Below are 7819 nucleotides of genomic sequence, written 5' to 3' on the forward strand. Positions count from 1 at the left end.
TGTCTCAGATTCTCCAGCATCTGCAGTTCCTACTATCTCTATCTATACTCTGATTTGTCATCCTGCAACTCCATCCCTTTGCTGCAGAAGACTGTTAAGGCTGAGATGCAGTTTTTTTTTAATAAGTAAAGGAATCAAGGGTTATGTGAAAAAGGCAGGAAGGTGGAGTTGAGGATTATCTGATCCATCATGATCTCATTGAATAGTAGAGTAGACTTGATGGGTTGAATGAACTACTTCTGCGCCTAATGCTTGTAGTTTTATATGCAGCTAATATAGCTTTTTTTCAAAAATGCCATTGTGATCCCTAGAAATTTCCTCTAACAATGAGGCATAAAGTACCTGTGCTTCACCAACCATCTAACTCTGCATGGGCAAAGTCCAAGTTTCCTTTTGCAATTCACTTGTCTTGTTATTTTCTCAACGTGCATAAAGAATGCCTTCACATCCTTTCTGTAATTTTAGGCAGGCTTGTTCAAACTGAATTATTTTCTTACTAGGTTATGACTTGAATTTGCCTCCTCAGATCATGTATCAGCATCTGGTGAATAAAACAAAGAATTGCGGATGCTGGAGATCTGGAAAAAATACCAGAAATTCCTGTTGAAACTCAGCAGGCCAGGCACATCTGTGGAAGAAAGCAGTGTTAAAGCTTCAAGCCCAGTGACTCTTCATTTGATGAATCTTGCTTTGACTGCACCATTTCAAGCTTGAATTTCCTCTCTTCCTTTTTCGTCTGGAATTTTAATCCTATTTGTTTTATTTCTTTGTATTTCCATTTCATGTTTTTTTTAAATTCTTTCTTCCCTCCTTTGTGTTTTTTCCCTGTGGAATTCCTTCTCCAGATTTTCTATGTTTTCTTCATGCTCAAGCTGCTTCAACCAAACTGAATATCTCTTGATTCTGATGTTTCACTACCCTGAGTATTTGGTCACTCTTGTATTTCTACTAAATCTAAGTGCCTTGCTGGTACCTCAGTTATGTCTACCTTCAAGGCCACTGCCAGTTTACTTGCAATTCAAGCAAACAACTTTTTGCAAGTTTACTTAAGACTGTCAGGGACCATTGTACCACCTGCAAGAAAACTTTTGCAATTTCCACTGCATTTATTATTTGCAGTACAAAACCTGTAGTTTTATTTTTATTTTAATCACTTAATAATGCCAGACTCTAATCTATGTTGTCTTGGTTTCAAAATAATGTGGCTAAGAGCCCCAATCTTTTTTATGACCCACTTGAGAAAATGTGCTGATTCTTAAGTATCCACTACTCTTGAGGTTTCCACAAAACTTAACAATTTAGTCAAAGCAGCAAAGTTCCAATTTATGTGTCTGGTGAAATCAAGATAACAGAAAACCCTGACCAGGTTCCTGTGATTAACATTGACTACTAATTATTACAATTAAGCAAATTATAATCACTAGTGTACAGCTGTGAACTATTAACATACGCCCTACCAGTTACGATTCTACACTTGTTTTTAAAACCCCTACACTTGTACAGACAGACGTAGACAAACAAACAAAAAATATGATTGGGGAAAAAATATACTGGGGAACAGAATATTTTTATCACCAGTCTACAGTATTCATTGAGCTATTCTTTTTAGTTTGCCAGAACTTTCTGTTCTTCAATCTCCTTTCTTCATGTTCTCTCACTTCTTTGAAGGAGGGGACAATTGACAGATTAAGTAAAAAGTTTCATAGTTACTCATTAAAGGTAACAGCTTACAGCAACTGGTGGGGAAACATTGGTTGGTTGTCTTCAACTTTCAGGTATTTTTTTACAGCAGAGACAGATACATACATTTCAGAGTTGTCAGGATGAAGACCTTTAGTAATTGGTTGCAATTGCACAAACAAATCAGATTCTTGTTACTGCCCAAATCACACTCAGCACACCAATACCTGTGCTGTACCATCCAAAAATATCTTTCAGTACAGCTTGAATAAAGCAGCATTTTAAACACCACACAAGATGAGTTTCAGTTACTTGGTTTTAAAAGTGTAGTAATTCCTTCCACACAGTCCTTGATTCTAAAATAGTCCTTTAATCCATTTTACTCTGCAATCAAAAATGCAGAAAATGATATCATACCATCTTTACAATTGTCATCATCACTTTCCTGCATTCTGCCCAAAAAGGTTCTTATGTGAGTACCCTGTAGCAAAGCTGATGTATCCACAGTCCAGATTGCAGCCACTGGTGTATAATTACACATCATGATTTGTCACTAGTATCAAACATTTGTAAATGACCTGCTATCTGAACTGACAGCTGCAAGTATAAGCTGTAAGTGATTCAGTTTCTCAGGCTCACATTTTCTCATAGATTTTTGAGGACGAGTAGCCGTTGATCCTTGCCATGTGAAAGTACAAAATTGCAAGGGATTTAGGCGTGTTGGAAAGGGTTGTTAGGAGGAAGGAAAGAACTTGCTTTTTGCTCCATCTCCAGTTTCCAGCCCAGGGTAGGGTGAGGAGTGAAGGGACAAGGTATTCAAGGTATTAACTAACCAGTTCCTGATAATTTGCTCGGCCGGGGTGCTGAGAGAATGGAGGAATGCTGGTGTTCTGCAGATTCACTGGCTGTCCCTCAGAATGGGAAACAAGTGCTGCTATTGTCAGTGATTCTCAGATCCCATGAAAACGTATTTTAAATGTTTTTCATTGAAAGAGAGGCCTTTGTTTAGATAAGAAAAGGGTGATCAGGTGATTTTCATGGATGAAGAGAGATTGAAGAGTTAGCAGTGGAATCTTAACAGTCTTTTTTAATTAAAATATGACATGGGATTCAATAGTGAGATGAGCTGTAGTATAGAAGAATCAAATATAATACAATTGCTTTAAAATACCTAAAATTGTTTTCAACTTCCAGATATTTTCAACACAATATGGACAGACTCTGCAGAGCTGGATGTAGTTAGCAGAATAATGAAAATTAATAAACATCTGGGTAAGAAAAGTGCAAACTGATATGTCTTTTGGCCAATTGTCTTGGAAACATGCATGTTTCTCTAGCAAAGATCTGTTTATTTGAATCCCTCAATATGCCAATTGGGTAATGTTATTGTCAACATTTCAACAGTGGCTACACTTAAAGTGCATTATTAGTATGATTATTGTGAACCATAAGGATTGTGAACAGTTTTACATAGCATCTCATTCTTCTGAACTTCAGATTATACAGGCCTCCTTAATGTCACCTCAAAATATGGCCCCATCATCTCAGGAATCAGTCTGGTAATCTTCTGGCACAGTTATTCATAGAATCATAGAATCCCTACAGTGTGAAAACAGGCCATTCAGCCCAACAAATCCACATCATCCCTTTGAAGAGCATCCCACCCCAACTCATTTCCCTACCCCTGCATTTTCCCATGTCTGACCCACCTAACCTAAACATCCTTGGAGACTACAGACAATTTAGCATGGCCAATCCACCTACCCTGCATGTCTTTGGACTGTGGGAGGAAACCGGAGCACCCAGAGGAAACCCGCACAGACATGGGGAGAATGTGCAAACTGCACACAGACAGTCGCCTGAGGGTGGAATTGAACCTGGGTCTCTGGCACAATGAGGCAGCAGTGCTAACCACTGAGACACTGTGCTGCCCATATTCTATGTCTTCGTTAGGCAAGGGGACAAGAACTACATATAATACTGCAGAGGCAGTGTAAGCAGTGTTCTGTACAATCATTGGGTCATAGAGTTGTACAACACAGAAACATACCCTTTAGTCCAACCAGTCCATACTGACCACAATCCCAAACTAAACTAGTCCCACCTGCCTGTGCTTGGCCCATATCTCTCCAAACATTTCTTATTCATGTACTTATCGAAATGTCTTTTAAAAGTGGTAACTGTACCCACAACTACGACTTCCTCTGGAAGTTTATTCCACACATAAACCACTCTCTGTAAAAACAAAAAGCCTCCATGTCATTTTTAAATCTTTCTCATTTCACCTTAAAAAATGCCCCCTAGTCTTGAAATCCCCAACCCTAGGGAAAAGAAACCTGTCATTCACCTTATCTATACTCCTCATGATTTTATAAATGTCTATAAGGTCAATACTGAACCTCCCATGATCTCTTGAAAAAAAGTCCAGCCTATCAAGCCTCTCCATATGACTCAAACCGTCCATTCCTGATAATATCCTTGTAAATTTCTTCAGAATCCTCTCCAGCCTAATAATATCCTTCCTGTAATACGGCGACTAGAACTGGACACAGTACTTCAGAAGAGGCCTCACCAACATCCTGTACAACCTCAACATAATGCCCCAACTCGTATAATCAAAGGTCTGAGCAATGAAAGCAAGCACAGTAAATGCCTTCTTAACCACTCTATCTATATGTGATGTATACTTCAAAGAATTATGTAACTGAACCCCTCGGTCTCTGTTCTACAACGCTACCTAATGACCTACTTTTAACTGTGTAAGTCCTGCCCTGGTTTGTTTTACCAAGTTGTAATATTTTGCATTTATCCAAATTAAACTCCATTTGCCACTCTTCAGCCCATTGACCCACTTGATCAAGATCTCTTTGCAATCTTAGTTAACCTTCTTCCCTGTCCACTATACTACCAGTTTTGGTGTCATCCGCAAACTTACTAACTATGCCTTATATATTCTCATTTGAAATATTTGTATAAATGGCGAACAAAACTGGAATCAACACCGATCCCTGCAGCACTGCTGGTCACAGGCTTTCAGTCCAAACAATAACCCTCCACCATTACTCTCTGTCTCCTACCATTAAGTCAATTCTATATCCAATTAGCAAGCTCACCCTGAATGCCACTTGATCTAACCTTACTAATTAGTCTACCGTGCAGAACCTTGTCAAGGCAAAGTCCATGTAATCAATTTCTACTGCTCTGCCCTCATCAATCTTCTTGGTTACTTTCTCAAAAAACTCAATCAAGTTTATGAGACACAATTTCCCTCACACAAAACCATGCTGACTATTCCGAATAATTCCTTGCCACTTCAATGGAAGATGGAAGATAGAAGATGGCAGATGGAATTCAACCCAGAAAAGTTGTAAGTGATTCATTTTGGAAGGTCGAATTTGAATGCAGAATACAGGGTTAATGGCAGGATTCTTGGCAGCATGGAGGAACAGAGGGACCTTGGGGTCCATGTCCATAGATCTCTCAAAGCTACTACTCAAGTTGATAGGATTGTAAAGAAGGTGTATGGTGTGTTGGCTTTCATTGGCAGGGGAATCGAGTTTAAGAGCCGCGAGGTTATGCTGCAGCTCTATAAAACCCTGGTTAGACCACACTTGGAATATTGTGTTCAGTTCTGGTCACCTCATTATAGGAAGAATGTGGAAGCTTTAGAAAGGGTGTCGAGGAGATTTACCAGGATGCTGCCTGGACTGGAGGACAGGTCTTATGAGGAAAGGTTGACGAAGCTAGGGCTTTTTTCATTGGAGTGAAGAAGGATGAGAGGTGACTTGATAGAGGTGTACAAGATGATGAGAGGCATAGATAGAGTGGATAGCCAGAGACTTTTTCCCAGGGCAGAAATGACTATTACGAGGGGGCATAATTTGAAGGTGATTGGAGGAAGGTATAGGGGAGATGTCAGAGGTAGGTTCTTCACACAGAGAGTGGTAGGCGCATGGAATGCGCTGCTGGCAGTGGTAGTGAAGTCAGATATATTAGAGACATTTGAGTGACTCTTGGATAGGCACATGAATGATAGTATAATGTAAGGTATGCAGGGTAGTTTGATCTTATTAGGATAATAGGTCAGCACAACATTGTGGGCCGAAGGTCCTGTATTGTGCTGTACTGTTCTATGTTCTAAATGCATATAAATCCTATCTTTAAGAATCACTTCCAACAACTTATACACTACTGAAGTCAGACTCTCAGGTCTATAGTTACTAGGCTTCTCCTTACATCCCTTCTTAAACAAAAACACAACATTAGCTACTCTCCAATCATTCAGCACCTCACCCATAGTTACAGATTATACAAATATGTCTGCAAGGGCCCCTGCAAATTCCTCCCTAACTTCCCATAAACTCATGAGATACACTAGATCATGTCCCGAATAGTTATCCACCTTTCTATTTTCTAAGACCTCTAGCACTTGCTTTTCTGTAATGTGAACTGTTTTCAAAGCATCAATATTTATTTCCTGATTTCGCTTGCCTCCATTTCTTTCTCCGCAGGAAAAAACTGGCACATTGATATCTCTCTCATCTCCTGGGGTTCAACACAAAAACAACCTCTTTGATCTTTAACAGGCCCTACTCTCTCTCTCTTGTTACTCTCTTGTTCCTAATGTATTTGTAGAATCTCTTTGGATTATCCTTAACCTTATTTGCCAAGGCTACCTCATATCTCATATCCTCCCTTTCCCTTCCCGATCTCCCTCTAAGAATGCCTCTACATTCTTTATTCTGTTCAAGAGATGCATTTGACCCCAGTTGTCCATATCTAATATATGATTTTTTTATTCTTGACTAGAACCTCAATATCTTTATTATCCATTGTTCTCTTATCCTACCAGGTTTACCAATACATTCATTATTTCTGTGACTACATTTTCCCACACCCTCTTCGGTGAACATCATCGGGTCTTTGGGATTTGTCAACTTTCAGTTGCATTAATTTGGGCAACACTCCGTTTTATAAATACTAATTTCTTTCAGTTCCACACTTTCACTAGATCATTTGATGTTAATTATTTCAGGGAGACCTCTTGTGCCCTTCCTCTGTGAAGACACTTATTTTTCTCTGCCATTTCCCTGTTTCCTATTATAAAGTCTCCTGTCTATGAGTGTAATGGTCCGACATTGATGTTTGTTTTCTTTATTATTTACAAAGCTTTAAAAGCTTTTACTATACATTTTTATGTTACTTTTTATGTTTTATGTCACTTTACATTCATATTCTTTTTTGATCAATTTCTTGGTACTCATTCGCTGAATTATAAAATTTCTCCAGTCTTCAGGCTTACAGCCTTTTTGGGCAACTTTATATGCCTCCTCCTTTGATACTAGCTTAAAGTTTCCTTGTTAGCCATGGATCATTCACTTTTCCCTGTTGGGTGTTTTTGCCTTTAAAGCAAGATGTCTTTTTTTTTAAATCAAGCAGTTAATTTTTTAAAAATATGAGCCTTTGCCCATACACTGTCAAATATTTTAATGTATTTTTGAGTCCACCACAGCCAGCTTCCACTTCAGAACCCCACAATTTCCCTTGTTTAGATTTAGGACTCTAGTTTCAGCTTAAACTCTTTATTAATGGAAAATTCTAGCATATTATTGTCTGTATTCCTTTAAATATTCTTTTACAGCAAGATTATTAGTTCCCCCTTTCTTACTGTATAATACTTACTGTAACATACCCTGTGCTGTGCTTGGTTCTTCAGCATATTGCTCCAGAAAACTATCTTGAACACATTCCAGGAATTCTTCCTCCACGGCATTGGTGCACTTTGGATGTAGCCAGTCTTTTTATAGATAGATTGAAACCACCCATTCCCTCGTTATGAGCACCTCTAATTTCCTCTTTTATACCATGCCCTATATTATCACTACTGTTTGGTAGCCCCTAAACCATTCCTGCCAACGTTTGCTGCTGCTTGCATTTCTTAGCTAAACCAAACAGCTTCTCCATCCATTTTTTTTCTGATTGCAGATCTACTCTCATTAATTCACAGAAATATCAACATTACCTCAACTTTTCATTTTCCCTGTCCCTCCAAAATGTTGAATATCCATTAATAGTCTTGACCACCCTGCAGTCTTCTCTCCGTAATGGCAATTAAATCATTAAATCACTTGTTATTTCC

Source organism: Rhincodon typus, chromosome 17, assembly GCF_021869965.1.
Source record: "Rhincodon typus isolate 14 chromosome 17, sRhiTyp1.1, whole genome shotgun sequence".
NCBI lineage: Eukaryota > Metazoa > Chordata > Chondrichthyes > Orectolobiformes > Rhincodontidae > Rhincodon > Rhincodon typus.